This window comes from Triticum dicoccoides, chromosome 7B (assembly GCF_002162155.2).
Source record: "Triticum dicoccoides isolate Atlit2015 ecotype Zavitan chromosome 7B, WEW_v2.0, whole genome shotgun sequence".
Classification (NCBI taxonomy): domain Eukaryota; kingdom Viridiplantae; phylum Streptophyta; class Magnoliopsida; order Poales; family Poaceae; genus Triticum; species Triticum dicoccoides.
Window position 1 is genome coordinate 374,591,133 of NC_041393.1, and position 25,486 is coordinate 374,616,618.

The window sequence follows — 25,486 nt, forward strand, 5'->3', positions numbered from 1 at the left end:
GTGGACCGCCTTTTCAGTTTTAGAAAAATAAAATAAAATGATGGAAATGTCAATAAAATAAAATAAAATATGTTTCCCATGTGATATGTGGTGTAGTTGTTGAGAAAATTACAAATATGAATTTCGACTTTATTTGCAAAATCTCTCTGGAAATTTGTAAAATGGGCATAACTTTTGCATACGAACTCGGATTAAAAAGTTTTTTATATGAAAAATCATCTACTCGAAAAGTTACATCCAAATTTAATCAGGGGAACTTCGTTAAACATTTTCAAAATCCCCAAAAACCTAACAGAAAAAAAGTTACGGGGCTTTCAAGATCTACAGGCAAAAAAATTCAAAAAAAATGATACGTAATATGACCGGGAAGTTTGAAATATTTTTCAAAATTTTATCATAGTCATGAACATGAACAAAGTCCTAGACATCATAAAGGTATAATAGGATTGATATGCTAGATATATCAACAAGTGCGTGTGAAGTGAGCTGTTGCTGGGGTTGGATAGAACTCTGAAGTTAAGCGTGCTTGGGGTGGAGTAGTGTGAGGATGGGTGACCTTTCGGGAAGTTTGACTACGGAGTGCGAGTTGACCTGAGTTTAAGCATATTGACCCGATATTAAGCCATAGTGACCTGAGATTAAGAAAAAAAACAAAAAAAAATTAAAAAAAATTTAAAAAAATTCTGAAAAAAAACTGAAAAAAAATTGAAAAAAATGTTACTAATGGCGCACTTCTATGTGGTGCGCCATTAGTATACCAGATACCAGTGGTGCGCCATTAGTAAAAAATACTAGTGGCATGATAGTAATGACGCACCGGTAGTGCGCCATTAGTAGGCAAAACCGGCGCGCCATTAATAGGCCTTTTCCTAGTAGTGGCACCTGGTGTGTGGTGCGCCATTAGAAGTATTGGAAAAAAATTAAAAAAAAATTGTTACTAATGGCGCACCGTGGGACAGTGCACCATTACTAGTTGACATAGTAATGGCGCACCACACCCACGGTGCGCCATTAGTAGTTTTGAAAAAAATAAAAAAAAATAAAAAAATTGTTAGTAACGGCGCACAATCCCTTGGTGCGCCATTACTACGTTTTTTTAAAAAATCAAAAAAAATCATTTTTTTTGAAAACTAGTAATGTCGCACCATGGGTGTGGTGCACCATTACTAGTTTAACTAGTAATGGCGCACCACCCCACGGTGCACCATTACTAACTTGGCCCAACACCGAATGCACCCCCCCTGTGGACCGCCTTTTTAGTTTAAAAAAAATAAAATAAAATGATGGAAATGTCAAAAAAGTAAAAGGAAATAAGTTTCCCATGTGATATGTGGTGTAGTTGTTGGGAAAATTTACAAATATGAATTTCGACTTTATTTGCAAAATCTCTCTGGAAATTTGTAAAATGGGCATAACTTTTGCATACGAACTCGGATTAAAAAGTTTTTTATATGAAAAATCATCTACTCAAAAAGTTACATCCGAATTTAATCGGGGGAACCCCATTAAATGTTTTCAAAATCCCCAAAAACCTAACAGAAAAAAGTTACGGGGCTTTCAAGATCTAGAGGAAAAAAATTCAAAAAATAATTGATTTTGAACATTTTTTGAATTGTTTTTCAAAAAATGATACGTAATATGACCAGGAAGTTTGAAATATTTTTCAAAATTTCATCATAGTCATGAACATGAACAAAGTCCTAAACATCAACAAGGTATAATAGGATTGATATGCTAGATATATCCACAAGTGCGTGTGAAGTGAGTTGTTGCAAAAAATTTGAAAAAAAAATTGAAAAAAATGTTACTAATGGCGCACTTCTATTTGGTGCACTTCTATGTGGAGCGCCATTAGTATACCAGATACTAATGGCGCATCGTGGGCTATACTAATGGCGCACTGCGTGGTGCGCCATTAGTAAAAATACTAGTGGCGTGATAGTAATGGCGCACCGGTAGTGCGCCATTAGTAGGCAAAATCGATGCGCCATTAGTAGGCCTTTTCCTAGTAGTGGCACCTGGTGTGTGATGCGCCATTAGAAGTACTGAAAAAAAATTAAAAAAAAATTGTTTCTAATGGCGCACCGTGGGACAGTGCGCCATTACTAGTTGACATAGTAATGGCGCACCACACCCACAGTGCGCCATTAATAGTTTTGAAAAAAAAAAGTAAAAAAATAAAAAAAAATTGTTAGTAATGGCGCACTGTCCACTGGTGCGCCATTACTACGTTTTTTCAAAAAAAAATCCAAAAAATTTCAATTTTTTTCAAAATTAGTAATGTTGCACCGTGGGTGTGGTGCACCATTACTAGTTTAACTAGTAATGGCGCACCACCCCACGATGCGTCATTACTAACTTGGCCCAACACCGAATGCACCCCCCCCCCGTGTGGACCGCCTTTTTAGTTTTAAAAATAAATAAATAAAATGATGGAAATGTCAAAAAAATAAAAGAAAATAAGTTTCCCATGTGATATGTGGTGTAGTTGTTGGGAAATTTACAAATATGAATTTTGACTTTATTTGCAAAATCTCTCTGGAAATTTGTAAAATGGGCATAACTTTTGCATACGAACTCGGATTAAAAAGTTTTTTATATGAAAAATCATCTACTCAAAAAGTTACATCCGAATTTAATCGGGGGAACCCCGTTAAACGTTTTCAAAATCCCCAAAAACCTAACAGAAAAAAAGTTACGGGGCTTTCAAGATCTAGAGGCAAAAAAATTCAAAAAAATTGATTTTGAACATTTTTTGAATTGTTTTTCAAAAAATGATACGTAATATGACCGGGAAGTTTGAAATATTTTTCAAAATTTCATCATAGTCATGAACATGAACAAAGTCCTAGACATCAACAAGGTATAATAGGATTGATATGCTACATATATCCACAAGTGCGTGTGAAGTGAGCTGTTGCAAAAAATTTGAAAAAAAAATTGAAAAAAATGTTACTGATGGCGCACTTCTATTTGGTGCACTTCTATGTGGAGCACCATTAGTATACCATATACTAATGGCGCATCGTGGGCTATACTAATGGCGCACTGTGTGGTGCGCCATTAGTATACCAGATACTAATGGCGCACCAGTGGTGCGCCATTAGTAAAAATACTAGTGGCGTGATAGTAATGGCGCACCGGTAGTGCGCCATTAGTAGGCAAAACCGGTGCGCCATTAGTAGGCCTTTTCCTAGTAGTGGCACCTGGTGTGTGGTGCGCCATTAGAAGTATTGAAAAAAAAATTAAAAAAATTTGTTTCTAATGGCGCACCGTGAGACAGTGCGCCATTACTAGTTGACATAGTAATGGCGCACCACACCCACGGTGCGCCATTAGTAGTTTTGAAAAAAAAGTAAAAAAAAATAAAAAACTTGTTAGTAATGGCGCACTGTCCACTCGTGCGCCATTACTACGTTTTGTCAAAAAAATCAAAAAAATTCAATTTTTTTTCAAAACTAGTAATGTCGCACTGTGGGTGTGGTGCACCATTACTAGTTTAACTAGTAATGGCGCACCACCCCACGGTGCGCCATTACTAACTTGGCCCAACACCGAATGCACACACCCCTTGTGGATCGGGTTTTCAGTTTTAAAAAAATAAAATAAAATGATGGAAATGGCAAAAAAATAAAAGAAAATAAGTTTCCCATGTGATATGTGGTGTAGTTGTTGGGAAAATCTCTCTGGAAATTTGTAAAATGGGCATAACTTTTGCATACGAACTCGGATTAAAAAAAAATTATATGAAAAATCATCTACTCAAAAAGTTACATCCGAATTTATTCGGGGGAACCTCGTGAAACATTTTCAAAATCCCCAAAAACATAACAGAAAAAAAGTTACGGGGCTTTCAAGATCTAGAGGCAAAAAAATTCAAAAAAATTCAAACATACTAGTGGCGCACCGTGGATGTGGTGCGCCACTAGTAACAGAAAAAAAATTGGTTTTGAATTTTTTTTCAAAAAATGATACGTAATATGACCGGGAAGTTTGAAATATTTTTCAAAATTTCATCATAGTCATGAACATGAACAAAGTCCTAGACATCAACAAGGTATAATAGGATTGATATGCTAGATATATCAACAAGTGCGTGTGAAGTGAGCTGTTGCTGGGGTTGGATAGAACTCTGAAGTTAAGCGTGCTTGGGCTGGAGTATTGTGAGGATGGGTGACCTTTCGGAAAGTTTGACCACGGAGTGCGATTTGACCTGAGTTTAAGCATATTGACCCGAGATTAAGCCATAGTGACCTGAGATTAAGGAAAAAACGAAAAAAATAAAAAAAAATGAAAAAAAATGTTACTAATGGCGCACTTCTATGTGGTGCGCCATTAGTATACCAGATACTAATGGCGCACCGTGGGCTATACTAATGGCGTACTGCGTGCTCCGCCATTAGTATATCAGATACTAATGGCGCACCAGTGGTGCGCCATTAGTAAAAAATACTAGTGGCGTGATAGTAATGGCGCACCGGTAGTGCGCCATTAGTAGGCAAAACCGGTGCGTCATTAGTAGGCTTTTTCCTAGTAGTGGCACCTGGTGTGTGGTGCCCATTAGAAGTATTGAAAAAAAAATTTAAAAAAAATTGTTACTAATGGCGCACCGTGGGACAGTGCGCCATTACTAGTTGACATAGTAATGGCGCACCACACCCACGGTGCGCCATTAGTAGTTTTGAAAAAAAAAAGTTAAAAAAATTAAAAAATATTATTAGTAATGGCGCACTGTCCACTGGTGCGCCATTACTACGTTTTTTCAAAAAAAATTAAAAAAAATCATTTTTTTCAAAATTAGTAATGTCGCACCGTGGGTGTGGTTCACCATTACTAGTTTAACTAGTAAAGGCGCACCACCCCACGGTGCGCCATTACTAACTTGGCCCAACACCGAATGCACCCCCCCCGGTGGACCACCTTTTCAGTTTTAAAAAATATAAAATAAAATGATGGAAATGTCAAAAAAAAAGAAAATAAGTTTCCCATTTGATATGTGGTGTAGTTGTTGGGAAAATTTACAAATATGAATTTCGAATTTATTTGCAAAATATCTCTGGAAATTTGTAAAATGGGCATAACTTTTGCATATGAACTCAGATTACAAAGTTTTTTATATGAAAAATCATCTACTCGAAAAGTTACATCTAAATTTAATCGGGGGAACCTCGTTAAACATTTTCAAAATCCCCAAAAACATAACAGAAAAAAAGTTACGGGGCTTTCAAGATCTAGAGGCAAAAAAATTCAAAAAAAATCAAACTTACTAGTGGCGCACCGTGGATGTGGTGCCCCACTAGTAGCAGAAAAAAATTGGTTTTGACTTTTTTTTTCAAAAACTGATACGTAATATGACCGGGAGGTTTGAAATATTTTTCAAAATTTCATTATAGTCATGAACATGAACAAAGTCCTAGACATCAACAAGGTATAATAGGATTGATATGCTAGATATATCAACAAGTGCGTGTGAAGTGAGGTGTTGCTGCGATTGGATAGAACTCTGAAGCTAAGCGTGCTTGGGCTGGAGTAGTGTGAGGATGGATGACCTTTCGGGAAGTTTGACCACGAAGTGCGATTAGACCTGAGATTAAGCATATTGACCCGAGATTAAGCCATAGTGACCTGAGATTAAGAAAAAAACGAAAAAAAAAATTAAAAAAAATTCTGAAAAATAAATTTTGAAAAAAATTTGTTACTAATGGCGCACTTCTATGTGGTGCGTCATTAGTATACCAGATACTAATGGCGCACCACAGGTGCGCCATTAGAAAAAAATCTAATGGCGTGGTGCTAGTGGCGCACCTGTAGTGCGCCATTAGTAGCAAAAACAGGTGCGCCACTAGCAGCCCTTTTTGTAGTAGTGCTTGCCCAACTGACGTGCTCGAGAGCTCCGCCACTCCTCCCCCGTCAACTCCACCGAGCCACGTGAGCGGGGAAGCACCGCAACGCCTCGACGTCGTCGACTTCTACCTCGGGCCACCGAGATCGCCGATGCCGATTTGCGCCACCCAGGTCGTCCCCGTCAGCACCATCCTCCTCGCCGTGAGCCCCTCTCCGTTTTCCCCCTGTTCCCTCCACGCGCTCGACCTCTAGCTTACCTCCCCGTCGCACCCATAAGCGCCTTGCTGTTGGCGATGTCGCCGTCGCGGCCATGGCTCGTTCCTGTCGCGATTGGGTGCGTAGTTGAACTCCTGGAGTTCCTAGGGGGCCGTAGAGCACTTCATACGGCATCACCGTGGCTTGTAGCCTCGCCTGCTTCATTCCTGTACTCCGGCCGCCGCGCCTCTCGCCGTCGGCGTCGCTTCCGTGCACCCCAGCCACCGCCACTCCCTGTGTTGGAAGCGCGCAAGCCTGCGCTTTGCGTAGAGCCCCTTCGCTGCCCAAATGGTCGCTGGAGGAGGAATTCCGACGACCTCCGCCGCGACTGGCCTTGCCGGCGGCCTTAACTCCGGCTAATCACCGGTTACGCATGAATCAAACGACCCCCAGGGTCACTAACAAGTGGGCCTCGGCCCCTGTAATTTTTGGTTAAGTTTTAAACTAAACTTAACTAACCCGCTGACGTGGCCCCGTTAGATTAGCTAATTACGGTTAGTTAGTGACACTGACATGTGGGCCCTGTGTCCTGCTAATTTTAGTTAATGTTAAAACTAACTCTTTTAGCCCCTGAGTCACTAACCAGTGGGCCCCACTGGTCAGGTTTGACCTGGACGGCGCCTGTTAACCTGCTGAGGTCATCATGACCTAATGCTGACGCAGTAATACATTTTTTGGATTTATTATTATTCAGGAAATTCAAAAAATGTCCAAAACTTCTAAAATTCATAGAAAATTATCTGTAACTCCAAATAAGATAAAATATATACAAAAATTGATCAGAAAAATCCAATCTATCCATCTGTACTGGTTTCATGCATGTTAGAACAACTTATAATTGCTGATTAGGAAAAATCATTTAAATGGCATTGGAATATCTGCATATGGAGTTTGAATTTGAATCTTGGGTTCAAACCAATTTCATTTAATCTGTTGCTAGTTGCAATAGCTCAAATCATAGCATTTTGCCATTTCATGATCATGCATCATATTGTGCATTGCATTGATTGTGTTTCCTTCTGTATTGCTGGTATTTGTCCCCTCTCGATAGACGCGGTTTTGATGATGAGTTCGATGACACCGATGAAGAGCTATATCATCTTCAGAAGTGCCACGCAAGCAAAACCCCCTTGTTCATTCTGATACAAACTCACCCTCTCGCTCCCGCTCTCTTTTACTTCATTAGGACAACAACGACTCATGTGTTACTTGTTGCGGTAGTTGAACCCCTTTTCCTCTGCATGACCAGTGATTGCCATAGTAAATAGGTGAAACCCACTAGCATGAGTAGGAGTTGTTTGAGCCCTGATGTGCCTACTCATTCATGCTTGTTTGTCATGCCTGCTACTGCTTAGAGTTGAGTCAGGTCTGATTCATCGGGGATGAATTTGAATGGTGTTTAACATGTCCTACTGTGTGTGAGCTAAGTGTGTGAACACGATTTGGTAAAGGTAGCAGTGAGAGGCCATGTAGGAGTACATGGTGGGTTGTCTCATTGAAGCCGTCCTCAGGAACTAAGTTATGTGTTTGTGATCCATGAACAGATACTACTACGCATTGGGCCCGAAACAAATGGACCCGCTCGGCTTCTTAACCACCCTTGTCCTCTGTCCAGGAGTTGCAAGTAGTTTCTCGTGTTTGTAGTATGCTGGAGGCCGTGCATAGCGCTGACCCGAGGGGTGGTCTATGACGCGGTAGGCATGCGGCCGGGTATGCCGGGCGCCCGTTTGGTGTCACGGAACCCTGTACACATCGTTCGTGGCCGTATGTCGAAACCTCGGTCGGACTCCCTGCGGATGGAACCTGCATAAGCGATAAAACTGGACTAGAGACTTGAGTGTTTAGGTAGGCGTGGCCGATACCCTCGTTGGGCTTCCGCTTGAATGTTGCCGAGTACATGTCGTGTAAACAACGGTAAGTGGTGAGACCGTGTGTGAAGAAGTACACCCCTGCAGGGTTAACATCATCTATTTGAATAGCCGCGTCCGCGGTAAAGGACCTCTGGGTTGCCTATACAGTTCATAGACAAGTGAAATTGGATACTCTAAAATGCGCAAGATAAGTGAAAGTGGATACTCTAAAATGCGCAAGATAAGCGCAAGATAAGCGTCTTGCTGGGTACATTTGTACTCACGTTTGCCTATTTTATGTTTTTGCACAGAGACTTCAGTCTCACTAGTAGTTCCGCGTGGACTTCGACATTTAGCTTGTTACCTCAAATACGATCTTGTGCCCTTGGCAGGATCTGGTAGATAGTCAGACTTCTCAGCCTTTTTCATTTGTAGATGTCTGTACTTATACATGATAAGATTCTGCATGTGCTTTGACTCATATGCTCTGAATGTTGGGTCATGAGACTCATGTTTGTAATATCTCCCTCCTTGGAGCCTATGGAATAAAATACTTGAGTTGTAGAGTCATGTTGTGATGCCATGTTCTATTTGCACCTATCGAACATATTGTGTGTATGATATTGAAATGCTTGGTATGTGTGGGATCTGACAATCTAGTTGTTTATCCTTGGTAGCCTCTCTTACCGGGAAATGTCTCCTAGTGCTTCCACTGAGCCTTGGTAGCTTGCTACTGCTCCGGAACACTTAGGTCGGCCAGCATGTGTCCTTCTTCGGTCCTGTGTCTGTCCCTTCGGGGAAATGTCACGCGGTGTCTACTAGAGTCCTGTTAGCCTGCTACAGCCCGGTTTATCGAAGTCCTGCTAGCCCGGTTGTTACAGCCCGGATTCACTTGCTGATGACCGACACGTTCATTGCTGGGTGATGTATGCCTGTCCCTATAAGTTAGTGCTACTTTGGGTTCACGACTAGCCATGTCAGCCCGGGCTCCTTGTCATATGGATGCTAGCGACACTATCATATACGTGTGCCAAAAGGCGCAAATTTTCCCGAGCCTGGTAAGGCGACACCTGTTGGAATACCGTGCGTGAGGCCGCAAAGTGATATGAGGTTTACATGCTAGATCGGTGTGGCATTGAGTCCGGGTCCTGACAGGCAGGGTGCCATCGTAGAGGAGGTGGACCATTATTTCTCCTACCCTTGTACTATAGCTCTCTCTCTCTCTCATCAGTGCAATCCAAAAAAGAAGGAGGAGTAGGGTTTTACACCACAAGGTGGCCTGAACCTGGGTAACCACTTTGTCGACGGCTTGCTCCCGCTAGCTTGCTCTTGCCGTAGCCTCGCTGCGGTCACTTGTAGGAAAGGAATGGGCGGTAGGAATGAGTGCACTGCACAGTTCAAACCTTTGGGTCCGCGGAGCCCCGATAGCGACAAGTACGATTGCAAGACTCACCCATAGGAGTTCCTAAGCATCTACACCATCATGGTGCAAGCTATTGGAGCTCGCGGAGACAAGATTTTCGCCAACTACTTCCCGTTGTTGCTCAAGCCCAATGTTAGGTTGTGGTTCATGAACTTGCCGGAGGGCTCAATTTCCTGCTGGACTGATCTTGCCACAAGTTTGTTCTCGCCTTCACGGGTGCCCATAAGGTTGCGGGCCAGGAAATAGACCTGTAATTGATTCCTCGGAAGGAGGATGAATCTATCCGTATGTAAATACAGAAATCCAACCGTGTGAAGCGATCATTGCCGCGTTTCGTCAAAACGTAAGGAACCGCAAGATGCGGGAAGACATGGCCATGACCAAGGTGAGGGATGTTTCCGACCCATATGCTGTAGTTGACAAGTGTGCTTGGGATGAGGAGGGAAGGTGATTTCTTGAAGGAAAGGTTGGCACGGAATCAGATTCAGAGGAGATGATGCCGCCACCACATCAAAGAAGAAAACCCGCAAGTGCAATAGGAAGCGCAAGGGCAAAGTTGTTCTTGCCGTGGAGGAGTCTAGCAATAGTGACCCCGCCAAGAAGGCTAAGGTTGAGAGCCGCAGCAAGGAGGTTGCTGGGTGCGCCTCGTGCCAAGCCTTGGTGGCCGCTGATTTGGTCGGGGGCTCCGCCAAGCAGTACTCCAAGATCCACCGCACCAAAAGCCATGACCTTCAAGATTGTCGGCAAGTGGAGCAGCTTGCTGAGAAGCAGAAGGTTGAATATGAGAAGAGAGACAAAGAAAAGGACGACGGTGCTGATGTATCTAGCAAGAAGCATGGTGGCCGAGGAGGTAGACACGGCAATACCAAGCAGCAGAAGGAGAAACCTGCAAGAGGTCCAAACAAGAAGGAAGATGATGGCGACGATGATGAAGAAGAAGATGATGAATCCAATGATGCAGAGTTCCAGAAGGCCACAAAAGCAATATGCATTAATGGAGGTGCATCTTTGCACTCTTCTCACCGCCAGCTTAAACAATGGGTGCATGTGGTCAACGCTACCGAACTGGTTGTGGGAGCCCAAAAACCACTGAGATGGTCCAACACACCTATCATCTTTGACGCTGAGGACCATCCTGATCGCACAACTGTGGTTGGGTGTTTTCCAATGTTGTTTTCACCAACGATACGGAAGCTCAAAGTGACAAAGATGCTAGTTTACGGTGGGGCCACTAGTGGAAAAAGTGCTAGCCACAACTCTCGGTGGTCGCCATTTACAACCAACGCCAGCACTACTTTTTGAAAATTGTGGTGGTGTCGTCTTATTTTTTATGACATTAGTGGATGCCTAGCGCTGGCGTAGGAATTCAAGTGTATGCCATTACTATGTGGGCCAGGTCATCCTCCCCTTCCGTGGAGTACTGTTGGCATAGGGAAAACACCTACGCTAACACTGTCTTTGATACTTGTGTCATAGGACACTGTGGCAACGCCATTAGTGCTTAAGTGGGGCCTAATATTAGTTAATAGAAATTGTGCTGGCGTCGTAACTGGTAACACACCATAGGTAGATGCAGCTCTCTATATATAGATTGATTGATGTGCATATCTAGCTTATACTGTGAACATTATCATGCATGTTTCTCTCTAGAGATCCTAAGTAATACAACCGGCCGTCCGCTGCCAGGACCGATATCATCTATCCACGATTATATCGATCTAATCTCTACTTATCTCTATCTCTACTTTCTCTACTTATCTCTACTTTATTTTTTTATTATCTAAAAGAAACTTAGTGTTCCGTTTCCCCTCTTACGTTCGTCAACCCACTCGTACGATCCCCTCGCCCCCGATTTTCTTTCCTCCCCTCCTGACCCACCTCTCGGCCCACTTGATTTTCTTTCCCCCCTCCCAGTTTTTCTCCCTCCCGTTTTTTCTCCCACACGGTTTTCTCCATAGATCACACAGGGCATTTGTACTAGCAGGCAATCAATCACATATGGTAACCAAGGCAATCATTCCAAACGCAACCATTTCACATAAGGAAACCAGACACGATTAATCCTAACGCAATCAATTCATTCAATCACCTTCCTTCTTTCAAACAAATGGTTTTAGTCAAAGAAGGAAATATCAAAGAAGGAAAGATCATTGAAATATCAAAGAAAAGAAGGAAGGAGAGATTGATCAACGTAGAAATTTCATTGATACTGTGGTCAATATTTTTCCTTCTTTGATATTTTACCTGGCGCCAAATTATGTCTTTTTATCTGCCGCCAATACAAAATGAGGAGTCCTTCTCTTCCCGCCATTTATCTAATGCCATGCTATAAAAGTCATGCAGCGTTCTGGCCATGAGTCGTGCAGAACAGAAATGGGTCTTGGCAAAGATGGGCCGTCCTGGCTCAAAGAGGATCATGGCACCACCACCTGTGAACTTCGTTTCTGCTCCCGTTGGCTCCCCCCCTCCGATCAACAGGCAACATTAGTTCCACTCCTGCTTTTAGCTGTTTGCATATGTATAATCTGCATTATTGTTCTCTTTCTCAAAGCTGACCAATTGCAGGCATGTAAGGTTCAACGAAATAGAGAACCTACACATATACAGTAGAGGTTGGGACGCAACAGCAAAGGTTTTGTATGCTCGCATCAAACATACTCGGAGTGGAACTGCCGTCTTTCACGCCATCCTCATCGACCAGACTGTAAGAATTCAAAATGTATACAATAAATTTCATTGGGGGGTCAAAATGGAAACAAGAACATGCTGCTAATGTATGCAATAAATTTCACAGGGGGTCAAAATGGATGCAATTGCGTTCGATCCGTTTCAGCCTATCGCATATCGCTTCATGGACAACCTACGTGCCGGCTCAGTATACTTTTTCAGTAAAGTTGGTTTCGAACCAGCAGGTGTGCATCTGCCAGTTGCTTTGTGCCTACCGTGTGACTTTTACATCGCCCTCCACTCGCGCACTGAAATACGTCTTGCAAGGGCCAGCATTAACATCACTACGTTGCCGCCACTATTCATTGATTTTAGTAATGTCTACAGCCTCAGAGACAGGATGCTTGCAGGTGCTTTGTATCATTTCACGATTAATTATGCTCACATGTGGTTCAGCCAGGCTTTGTTAATAAATTCTGAACATTGATTGCCCAGATGTCATTGGTATAGTGATGCATGTCAGCCGCATAATGTTACACAGGTCATCCGACCGTACCACGCCATACCGACATGTGGTGCTAATGGACAGTCGGTAAGTACTTCATCCAAGTGGTACATGTATAATGCATTTTACTCTGTGATGCGAGCAAACATTTCATTGCTCAAACAGGAGGGAGTTTATCTGCCTACGCGTCTGGGACCAGCATGTGTCACGCCACTTGACACGGTGGGGACTAGCGAAGCAGGGGCTCTGGACTTTGGGTGCCACACTGCTTGAGGTCAACAGAGAAAAACGTGAGTCCTTGCATTAACAAATAAAGTTTAACATTGGTTTGTATTGTTTGATTAAACCTATTTTGTAGGGTTTCTGAAAACGACATACATGAGCCAGCTTGTCTTCGAACCAGACAACCAGCAATCCTACGAGCTGGCGGCCTGCCGTGCCGCACTAGGAGATGCGGTTGGGTCCTTGCAGAAGCAGGCCAGCTTGATCGTCCAACGAATGAGCCATGTTCACGTTCAACGAATGAGGAGGGTTCAAGTGTGATGCAAACTTCACTGAAATGCTCTATAATGATCTGCCACATAGTGTTTTGTCGCCTCTAAAACAGCTTCATATATAATCCAGCTTTTATACGTGTTGTCCTCGTTGTAAATCCAGCTGGTATTGAAATAAAATAAATAAATGAAGACGAGAATCTGTCCGGGATCACAGGCTATATCTATGTTCTTTCCAAGTCATTACCTTCCCTATTAATTCCTTCATATCCCCTGCGTAGAATCTGCGCATTAACTTTAATTAATTAATACGGGATCACCTTCCTAACCCGTGCGATAGATGTAAGCCTAAATTCCACGCACAATGTTATAAGCATACAAACCTCATGCACACTCCGTGCCATTGGTTTTATAAAATTGTTCCCCTGTTCTTCCTTGCAAGCTGAATTCCCGGGAGCCACGCCGCTAAGATAAACGCACACAGACTCCAGTCTAATAGGCTTCGGTAAGTCCTATGATTTATTCATGTCCACCGTTTGTAATTAGCCCCATGTTTGTGAGCATCGACTCTGAGCCAAATGCGTCCTGTTTACTATTTGGGCTTCGAGCAGAATACAATAGTATGATTCAAACTAATACGTGAGGTTGCAGAAGGACACATACCCACATAAAATCAGCAGCTGGATGGACAGGGAGAGGGGGGCCTCCATCCCCTTGCGATGTGCGGGCTGCAGCTCCTCTCCATGCCGCGGGAGGAAGCTCTAGCACACAGAGGCAGCTCAGCCTCCGTCTTACGCCCAGACGCCGTCTCCCGACCCGCCGTCACAGTATCACGCCCACCCACCATTTCCCGACCACCGCGCCTGCCATCACGGCCGATGGCACACGCAGCCCCCATCACCGTGGCCAGAACGTCTGCCTTCAAGGACGGCGGCCCGCACATCCTCAATGAGCAGAGCAAGGTAAAGCGCCGCCGGACGCGACATCGCCGACGAGCGTCCCAAATTGCCCGCGGCAGCGGCATGGATTTCGGCGCCGTCAGCCGCCGCTATCTCCTTCCTTTTCGTGATTGTCGGCGATAATTGGGGGATATTTTGCGTAGGGTTTCGACCGGATCTGGTTTTGTGATCCGGGGGTTGATCTGTGCCGTCCAGATGATCGAACGGTACGGTGCGCATCGTGGCACAGCTGTGGTGCCAGGCCCAAGTTGGGCCAATTCAGAACGGCCCATCTTTGTTGTCAAAATAAATTAGATCTTGCACGCGGGCCAAATGTCATAATAAGCTACGTGTTCCGTCTTGTGCAACTGGGCCGAAATTAATTATATTTTCGCATGTTTACAATAAATGGTCACATGTAAACAATCCTTATGTGATTGTGTGATGAAATGTAAACAGCAAGATGTGAACCATATGTTTGTATATATTCCCAGCTGCTATTAGTGTTACGGAAGTAAAGTATGTATCAGCATGGACAATCATTTTTCATGGCAATAAATTATAATTTATCATGTTCAGGTATACTAATATCAACTGCATTTCACTACTGTTCAATACTTTTGGCAAATAGCTAAAAGCATGAATAACTTTAAAGTCATTCATAATGTACAATAAGCGTGAAATTTATATGGAGTATGATGTAGAATACGCGTGCACTCTGCAAGCTAATTATATAGAAAAATGGACGGTGGCAACATAATTATCACTTTTTTTTGACACCGTCTTGCTTGCAGATGAAGTCTCCGGCACGATCGAGTGATCGTACTCCCTTTAAAGACATGGCGATATCTATGAACCAAAGTAATATTTATCATGTCAAACTCTAATAGCAAAAGTACTATTTAATGATCTAATGTTGTGTAAGTGTACAAAACCTCATGAAATATTACTGTTGTTGTTTTGTTGTTTAGGTGTCATCGATATTAGTAATGGAGCGGAACCTATGGATGCGAAAGAGCGCAAGCGGCAACGTGCTAGGGAACGATACGCGCAGATGGGTGAAGAAAAAAAAATGAACTACTTAAGAAGCGTCGTGAAGCCTATCAAGATAAGAAAGCTCAACTATTGGTTAATTCCCAAGAGACACGATCAGGTCCACACATGTCAGATGTTAAAGGTGCTAAATAGTAGGCATATCGTTACTTGCAAATATATCAATTCCATGTTTCCATGTTTCTAAGCAACTAAACCTGACGTGCCGTCGTTAGAACAAGAAGACACTTCTTGCAAGAAGGAAAATATGGTTCCTCGTGAAGATAATGACTGGCTAAGAAGAAATGACACGTACAGGAGGCAATTGATTGAATTGCCGGTTCAAAACGAAGAAAACCATATGACTGGTATAAATACAACCAATAAATCTTACTATATATGCTGATAATTCATTACTCATTGTTCTATGTATGTGATGATTCGTTATTCTGTAGATATTATGGACTTCAATAGTTGCAGTACTGTTAGTCCCACATCATCCCATATTCAGCCACAACCCATAGATCCCAAAGAGCGAAGGAGGCAACGAGATAGGGAACGATATGCGAACCATGGATAGCAATAAAAAAGAAGCACTGTTGAAAAGACAACGTGAAGCCTATCAAAAAACAAAATCATCGACAGGTAAAATTTGCAAGAAGACCAGTCAAAATTGTACATTCGTTGCATGTAACAAACCAGCACTCTAAAAATGTTGCCGCTTTCATGTGATTCAACAGAGAAAGTCAACGATACACGTGCTAATGATAGGGAATGATATGCTCACATGGATAACAACAAGAAAGATGCACTGCTAGAAAGTAAGCGTGAAGCCTATCAGCGGACAAAATCTTCGACAGGTAATAATTGCACAACACAAATCATAATTGTTCCCTAATAGCCGACATCACACAAACAGTACTCTTATGGTGTTATACTTATCTTTTGATTTCGTCAGAGAAAATGGAAAGTAAACGTGCTAATGATAGGGAGCGGTATGCCAGTATGACTGATGAGAAAAAACATGCAAAGAGCGCTTGCCGCACGTCTTTGTGCAACACTCTCAACCAAGAATCCTTGGCCATGGAGAACCCATGTTACATCCCCAAGATAGTTCGCAAAAATGCAAGTTCATTTGGTCCCGATGGCTCCGTTGTCAGACGTGATTGGTCTATTCCCGAGCTCACTGGTTCCCCCGTTTATATCCAGTCCGCTTCTAAGGATATATCGTGTGTGGAGACACCAGATATGGATGTCAGTATGGAACCACGGAGAAAACATGTGACACCCGGGGAAAGGCAAGCTTTGATGGATCGTAGAAACCAAGCTTTCCATGCAAGTGGTAGGAAGAATAGACACACATCGATCGACGAAAACACGTCGATTGCGCTAGACGACGTAAATGTGTTTGAACATCCAACACAATCGGTCATCATTAACAATGGTAATGTTCTAAACTTTGGTATTCTCATTCTCTAGAATTATTCACTGAAATTTGTGTATTCTATTAATAGAAAGTACATCGCCATTGTGTGAGCCTAGAGAAATACATCTGGCACCCAACAATGATGTGAATGCATCGTTAGATCAACATCCAACAATGACGGTGGAAGGTGTCAATGGTTTTGAACTTCCTGCACAAACTGTCCTTGTCAATAATGGTAATATTTTCTCTTAATTGTTTGAACATTATAAGATAAGTCGTTCATAATCATATTGATTATACTTTTATGTTGTATTCATAGAGAATACATCTCCAATTACATGTGCGTTGCAAGAACATACAACACACTCACGAGCCAATGACGATGGTAAGCTTTTTTATTAAATTCATGCACGATGGTTTATTGGATACATTTGCCTCATAAATAATTTTGGGATAGGTGATGGAGAGGGTGTCATATTGGAGGACGACTCGGAAGACGAGGAAGGCTACATGTTCGCTGGGATGGGTATTTTAATCATGTTTCACGACGTCTCGTGTATATCATATGCATGTAATTTGTACTCATATTGTCAGTGCATTGCACAATTTCAGAGGAGGACAACGACGAGGATGTTGAAATGGAGGATGTTGACGATGACGACGACACTACTTCCATGTCAAACGTTCCGGATCCCTACGATATGGTTTATAGCAAACTCCCAACCAACACACACAAGCTGAAGTCGGTGGAGGACTGCAAACACTGCTATGCAAAGAAGTTCGAGCGTGAGTCCATGGGTTTTTGCTGCCGGAAGGGGAAGATCAAACTGGCCAACCCAAATACGCCACCGAGCTCATGAGGCTATGGACAAGTGCAGACTCTGATTCCAGGCATTTTCGTGACAATATCAGGTTTTTCAATGGCCACTTCTCATTCACCTCACTATATTGTCACCTTGATAGTGATACCACTAACATATCAAAGCACCCTATCTATACATTTCGTGCCCATGGCCAAATGTACCACAACTGTGATGGCAGCTCGTGCAGCTCGTCTAGCTCGTGGCCACACCAATAGGTCCTCCAATCCGTCAATCAATGACAACGCCAATGATGATGAAGGTTGGTGTTGCAATAAGTTGTTACATCACCGTCTATTTGAGGTGTGCTCTCAATCAACATCACCATCGATTTTCAATTTTGTATGCAGCTTCTGGAGGCAGGCTATGTGTATCTGTGAGGGACTACTACTGCTACAAATTCCAGATGCGTCCAGGGATATTCAACCCGATCCTCTTTGGCAAGCGTCTTTTTCAGCAGTTCGCGGTCGACACATACATCAAGATTGAGAACTCCCGGTTGGACTATATATTGGGTCATCAAGATAAAATAAGGGCGGACCTGTACCAAGGCTTGGTGGATAGCTTACATGCTGGTGAGGGTAGGGCAGATTCTGTTGGAAAACGCACAGTTCTAGCTACGTCATTTATCGGTGGTCCACGAGACATGAGGCGTCGCTACATGGATGCTATGGCCTTAGTTAGGAGGTATGGAAAGCCAGACATCTTCCTCACAATGACATGCAACCCAAACTGGGATGAGATTAGGCAGGAGCTCTACCCTGGCCAGACACCTCAAGATCGTCCAGATCTCGTCGTTCGTGTTTTCAGGGCTAAGTTGGAGGAACTCAAGAATAAGCTACTTAAAAAGGATATCTTGGGCAAGGTGAGGGCTTATGTGTATGTGGTGGAGTTCCAAAAGAGGGGCCTGCCTCATGCGCACTTCCTGCTCATCATGGAGGGCCGATACAAGCTCACATGCCCTGAGCAGTATGATCGCCTTATCTCAGCCGAACTCCCCAACAAGAAGAAGTACCCAGAACTGTACAAGTTGGTTGTGAAACATATGATGCATGGACCTTGTGGTGCTTTGAATCCTGAATGCCCTTGCACAAAGGGTCGTCCTTCTTGCAAGAATCACTATCCGCGGCCTTTCAACGCGGCTACCTTACAAGGCAAGGACTCCTACCCGCTATATAGACGACGTGAAGACGGATGTAAAGCAATGGTTCGAAAGGAATGGCTAGATAATAGGTGGGTCGTCCCATACAACCCACACCTCTTGTGCTACTTCAACTGTCACATCAATGTTGAGGCATGCGGCAGCATAAAAGCCGTTAAATACCTGTTCAAATACATATACGAGGGCCATGATCGAGCATCTATTGCTGTAAGTGAGGCTGACAAAAATGGAGACATAGATGAGATCAAACAGTATAGAGACGCTAGGTGGGTGACTCCTCCAGAAGCATTGTGGAGGATATATGGATTTGAATTGAGTAAGAACTCGCCACCCGTGAAGCAGCTACAACTCCATTTGCCAAACATGCACATGGTGTCATTCCAAGCAGCCCAAAATATTGAACGAGTAGTTAACCGTGAAGGTGTTGAGAAGTCAATGCTTACAGAGTACTTTGAGGCAAACAGGTTACATGAGGATGCTCGTTCTATCTTGTACAGGGACTTCCCCGAGTGGTACACCTGGCAGACAAGTCGGAATAATAAATATTGGAGAAAAAGGGTACGAGATACAGGTGGACAAATTGGAAGAATTGTGTCCGCTCATCCTGCCGAGGGGGAACGCTATTACTTGCGGGTCCTCCTAAACCATGTCACTGGCGCCACCTCTTATGAGGACCTAAGGACAGTTAATGGTGAGATCCTACCAACCTTTCGTGAAGCTGCCGAGAGAAGGGGATTGATCGAAGGAGACAACACACTGGATGAGTCCCTCACTGAATCCACATTATATGAGATGCCATCATCTCTACGGAGGCTCTTTGCAACGATACTGGTTTTTTGTGAGCCAAGCGATGTGCGCGGACTCTGGGAAAAGCACCTGGATGCAATGTCAGAAGACTATCGTCGTAGCAATCCATCCAAAGTTGCAGTTGAGCAATTGGTTCTAATAGATATCAGGAATATGCTACAATCAATGGGCAAGGAGATAGAGTCATTCCCTCTTCCCAAAATCCAGGAAGAATATGACACTTCCATCGGTGTGACAAGGGAGATCTTCGAGGAATCCACCATAGTGCTCAATGTTGAGGACACATATCTATCAGATTCACTTAATTCAGATCAGAGGGCCGCATACGATGAAATTATGTCTGCTATTGATCGTGATGAGGGTGGTGTCTTCTTTGTGGATGGGCCTGGAGGCACTGGAAAGACTTTTTTGTACAGAGCACTGCTCGCAATGGTACGTGGGCAGAAAAAAATTGCTATAGCGACAACTACGTCCGGTGTTGCTGCTTCCATAATGCCAGGAGGGAGAACAGCTCATTCACGGTTCAAGATACCGTTAGGCACTGATGATGGTGGGTTTTGTAGCTTTACAAAACAGAGCGGGACTGCAAAGCTCCTACAGTCAGCTTCTCTCATTATTTGGGATGAGGCTTCCATGACAAAGAGGCAGGCAGTGGAGGCGTTGGACAACAGTATGCGCGACGTGATGAGCCGACCAGACCTGCCGTTCGGTGGAAAGACAGTTGTGTTCGGTGGAGATTTCAGACAGGTCCTCCCTGTTGTCCGTAAGGGGTCTAGGGCTCAGATAATTAATTCATCGCTGCGTAGGTCTTACCTTTGGGATTCCATGCATCACCTTAAGTTGGTACGCAATATGAGGGCACATAGTGACCCATGGTTTGCATAATATCTATTGCGCATTGGTGATGGTAAGGAGGAGACAAATCAAGATGGTGAGGTCCGCCTTCCAGACGAGATATGTGTGTCGTCAACTGGGAAGGACACTGACCTTGATACACTGATAGACAATACTTTTCCTAGCCTTGATGCTAACACGTCAGACCCAGACTACATCACCTCCAGAGCAATCTTATCGACAACGAATGATTGCGTGGATAGGATTAATTTGAAGATGATCAGTCGATTCCAAGGAGATGAGATGGTGTACCATAGTTTTGATTGTGCGGTTGACGACCCTCATAACTACTATCCTCCTGAATTCCTTAACACATTGACCCCTAATGGGCTGCCCCCGCATGTGTTGAAGCTCAAGATTAACTGCCCTGTCATATTGCTCAGGAACATTGACCCCGCGAACGGACTTTGCAATGGCACGAGGCTGGTGGTTCGAGGATTCCAAAGGAATGTCATCGATGCAGAAATTGTCCTGGGCCAACATGCTGGAAAAAGGATCTTCTTGCCAAGGATTCCCCTTTGCCCCTCTGATGATGAGATGTTTCCTTTTCAGTTCAAGAGGAAGCAATTTCCAATAAGGCTCAGCTTCGCCATGACGGTTAACAAGGCACAGGGGCAAACTATCCCGAATGTCGGTATTTACTTGCCCGAGCCTGTGTTCTCTCACGGGCAGTTGTATGTTGCACTATCTAGATCCACCGCTAGAAAGAATGTCAAGATTCTTGCCGTCCCTGATGCTGGTAATAAGAAAAGAAACTCAGATGACATCAAAAAGAAGAGTTCAACTTGCAGCAAAAACACATGCGATTATCCTGTTGGTACGTACACGAAGAACATCGTCTATAAAGAGATCCTTACATCATAGGTGAGAAATTTGGCAGTTATATTTCCACTCTATCATTTTATTATGTATGGCAATATTTTTATTTCACAATAAAATTAGATAATGAAATGGTTTTTAATTTATCTGAGATTTATTTTGTGCAGGTCACCTCTGTCATGGAGTCTAATTTTGTCGCTGGAACATCGTCTAATTTTGTCGCTGGATGGGATGTTTCCTCTCAGAGCAAGGGTATACGATACAATAAAACGGAGTGATATCTCTGGCGATTTTCTTGCTCCTGATCAGTAAACAAATCAGATGGAAGCAATCATGTTTATGTAGGGAAGATAATCGCTCCGATTGCCCTATGTAGGGAAGGTAATCGCCGAGATTGCAGGGCAGTTAAGGCCGCGCGTCACATGCAGGAAGAAATTCCCGAGTTCAGCGGAAGGGAAGTATTATAAATGGCCACTTCAAAGCAAGGCTGCTCGCACTACCCCATTGACGCCCTGCATAGGTCTCTTTCTTCTCTCTCTGGCCGATCCATTGTGGGCACGTTCATCAGTCGTGGAAGAGAACCTGTATACGTTGGGGAAACGACGGCAGCCGGGACGGGCTCAGCGGTGCAAAGCACCTCAAGGCCGTCCTCCCGGCGACGCTGCGCTACGGCCGTCGTTGCCTCTGCGCTCCACTCGCCATGTCCGTCGCACCAGCCGAGGTGAGCTCCTTGCATTCACGTATTAGCAACAAGCGAATCAGCTTTCACAGGCGCTATACAAACAACCACCACATTTTTTTATTCAATTAAGCTTTACTTATGTCTATGTTGTTTCAGATGGATCTGAATGAGATAAAAGAAAATGCCTGTGCTATTAATTTTACTGAAATGAAGGAATACATCATGTCCTTCCCTAGCAAAACCAAGTTAGTGAATATCCATGACACAACCTTGACACGTCGAGATTTGGAATGTCTTTTAGAAGATGAGATATGGGTGGAGAGCGAGGTCAGCTAAAATATATTCCAATGATCATACTTACACACTTCAAGAATGTCTAATTTATTTGTTACTTTTTCTACTATAGGTCATAAATGCATATATTTACTGTCTAAGGGTCCAGGATAAATTTTGTACAGCGGGTGCACGTGTATTCTTGGAAACTACATATGATTCAGGAATACTTAAGCGAGATGGTGAAATTCCCATAAGCCTTGAGAGTCATCACCACATCGTTGAAAAGGTGCTTAAGTATCTACAGCATGACATGGTTAGACTAATTTTCCTACCTATGGTTCTATCATTTGTTATCAATTTGTTTACCTAGCCGGGGCAATGACTTATATATTTTGTGTCAGTTGTACATTCCAATTAATATGAACCAAACGCATTGGTATCTATCTGTTGTCAATATCAAACAACGCGAGATACAAGTACTCGATTCTTTTGGTTCTCGAATGAGCCGAGCTGATCTACAACTTACGGTATGATTTTACTATATCTGTACTTGGAATTCATGCAATTAGTTTCACCTATATTATCATACTTTTTTTCTATTTAACAGCTTCAGGGGCTTGAGGCGCATCTAAAGATTGCTTCTAAGATGAATGGGTTTAACCTAGGTACTTGGCCAGATATTGATGTAACTAGATGGACTATAAAAGAGTATATTCAAGATCGAATTCAATCTGATGGGTATGTTTGAAATCATCACATGAGAAAATGCGAAATGAGAGCAGCAGTAACAATTATTGATTATTATTCAACAATTCCTTATGTTTGCTTATTACTAATGTGCCCAATATTTTTAACCAATAGATCATCTTGCGGCTTGTTCATGCTACAATTCATTGAATACTGGACAGGACACAAACTGTCACATCCTGTTACACAGGTAATTTGTGAAGGATGACAAAAGTGTATTGCATATCTAATTCAATGTTGTAATATATTGATTCTAATTATTATTTTTCCAGGAAGATGTCAAACCCTTCAGGCAAAAAGTAGCAATCATTCTCCATGAATCAGATCTGAATGATATAAAAGGAACTCCTGAGTACCATAATCCAGCAGACGATATAATAGATACTGACGGTGTTGAAATATTGGACCCGCCACCTGCCATGGTTGTTCTGAGAATGCCACTTAATAAAAATGAGCTACTTTGCAAACTTCGAGGTCATATCATGTCCATTCATAATGCAGATTCCCGAGAGTAAGTCAACTTTCAAAATAACAATATCTGCATTTATGTATATTATTTTTTCACTATATCGTTGATGCTATGGTTTATTTGATAGGAAAGAATGGATCCGTAGCTCCAAGCCCTACCCACTAAGTATAAGTCTTAGACAACTACAAGACTTACTAAAGAATACACGGGCAATTGATGTCGACAGTTTTAACATGGCTGTTCGAGTAAATGCTACAGACGACATTCAATGGGCTAAAGACACTCCATATCACTATATGGATCTCAGATTTTCTGTAAGTTTTTAAAATCTCATAATACTTCTTTTTACGGCGACGAGCACATATAATTGCAACCATAAGCGCATAGAATGTTAATAATCCTTTACTTTCCTCTCAGATGATACTAAATGACTCTACACAAGATCCAAAACTCCGTTTACCATTTGATGCCCAACGCTACATTATTGCAAAACTATTTCATCGTTGGCCTGATATGTGCTTTGACGTCTCGGTGTGCAAGTTGGTAATCATACTTCCCATCTCTGTGTGTGCTTTTCACCCGTATTTTATTTCTAAAGCCTACTTCACACAGATTTTGTTGCCGTTTTGTACAACCGGTCGCTTCATCCTCTTCCTGTTCGACCTATTGGATAGAACAATCACTATACTCGACCCTCTTCCCCTATCGGATGCATGGAAAAAGAATCCTTCACAGAAGGACATACTTAAGATTCAATGTATTTCATTCCATCTAAACATAGCATTACAAGATGCAATTCCTGGCTGGAATGATGATGTTTTTAGATGGCGTCGCATCATACCACTTGGAGTTCCAAAAAACCCAAACAGGTTATAACCTTAACATTCCAATTATTTGACCATATTTTCATCTATCATATTGCTAATAACATTTACTCCTATGCAGCAATATGTCTGGGTTTTTAGTTTTAAAGATTATGCGCACGTGGCATGATCATGAACATGGATTACCAGTTGTCCCAGTGAGTACTCTACATTCACCATTCATGTGTCCTTTTAGATGTGAGCCTTGCATGACAGCATAATTCACGTGCAGGACGATTATGACCTACGAAATCAGGTGTTGGTACACTTGCTGTCGTACAAGGACAATGAATGCGTAGAAAATATTCCACAAGTCGTGCGTGATTTGGTGAAGAGAATTGGGATAAACTTCTTTTAGTCGGAGAATCATATGTGTTATTTTATTATAACAGCGATGATCAATTAAGGCACTTGAGGATATTGGTTATTATAAGGTTTCAGTAAGATGCATTGCTGGAGCAAAATGTAAGTTTAATTACCAAAAGCATACCGTGTGATGTTGCAAGTTACTGAAATCCCAGACAGATCTTGAGAAACCAAGAATTACATTACCACCTGTTCCTCCATCGACACCTGCAATATTTTGGTAATTATAACGAAATTCTGGGTGCATCAAAACTAGAATAAGTAGCAGAAAATAACTTCGGCTATTAGAAACATTTTGACATTGTGCAGATGGCACAATATAAATCTACGAAGATTTTTCACAGCATCCGGAGCTAAATGAAAGACTGCAGGCACAAACATATATGAACGCCTGAAGACTGATGTCTGAGATCCACAAATATAGACACATGTACATGCATGACTCACCAATATTAACAAGTCCTAGATCAATTCTTCTCTGACAGGCTACTACTTATCACGAGATGTAAGCAACTAAACAAAATAAGGCTACTACTTAGTAAATGGGGAATTTGGCGAAAGATGTTAGTTTACCTGTGTGCCGTTTGTGATGTGGTTGGCCTCAGCAAAATTCTGTCCGGCAGCCCGGCAGGCAGGGGGTCAGCGAAGGGGTGTTGGAGCCTTGGAGGAGTAGAGACGCAGGGCAGTTGGCCGGCAACATAACGGCGCGGCCGCACAGGCAGTCGTCGCCGATCGCTAGGGGGAGGGAGCAGGGCAGGGGGGTGGCCCCTGGCTGCGCGATGCAAGAACCGCGAGGGCGAGTGACAACTTAAGCCGACGCCAGATCCCGGCGGGCGGCGGCTGCTGCTCGGAGGGCAGGTCGCTATGGTGGCCGGTGGTGCCCCCCCTCCCCCCTCCCTGGTCAGCGGCCGAGATGGGGAGAGACCGAGAGGATGTTGTGCGCTGCCTTTTTTTAGGGATTGTTTCTTTTTTACGGGATTTTGAGGGATTGTTGTGGCTCGGCCCCCACCTTCTCCTCGTTCCCGGTGCCGGTGCCGGCCGGCCCCCACCTCCTCCCCGGCTCCCGGCACCGCCCACCCCCACCTCCCCCCGGTTCCTAGCGCCACC

The 25,486-nt window shown here is 43.2% G+C and overlaps 2 long non-coding RNA genes across 2 annotated transcripts; both read right to left on the minus strand.

The window, feature by feature from the left end:
• Positions 1 to 11,552: 11,552 nt before the first annotated feature.
• Positions 11,553 to 14,320, minus strand: LOC119337069. Its single transcript, XR_005163024.1, has 3 exons — positions 13,702 to 14,320; positions 11,970 to 12,074; positions 11,553 to 11,878 (listed from the first exon to the last, which is right to left on the minus strand). It is a non-coding gene; the product is annotated as an uncharacterized LOC119337069 (long non-coding RNA).
• A 6,902-nt stretch (positions 14,321 to 21,222) lies between these two features.
• LOC119337068 lies at positions 21,223 to 25,436 on the minus strand. Its single transcript, XR_005163022.1, has 3 exons — positions 24,953 to 25,436; positions 24,504 to 24,586; positions 21,223 to 21,705 (listed from the first exon to the last, which is right to left on the minus strand). It is a non-coding gene; the product is annotated as an uncharacterized LOC119337068 (long non-coding RNA).
• Positions 25,437 to 25,486: the final 50 nt, after the last annotated feature.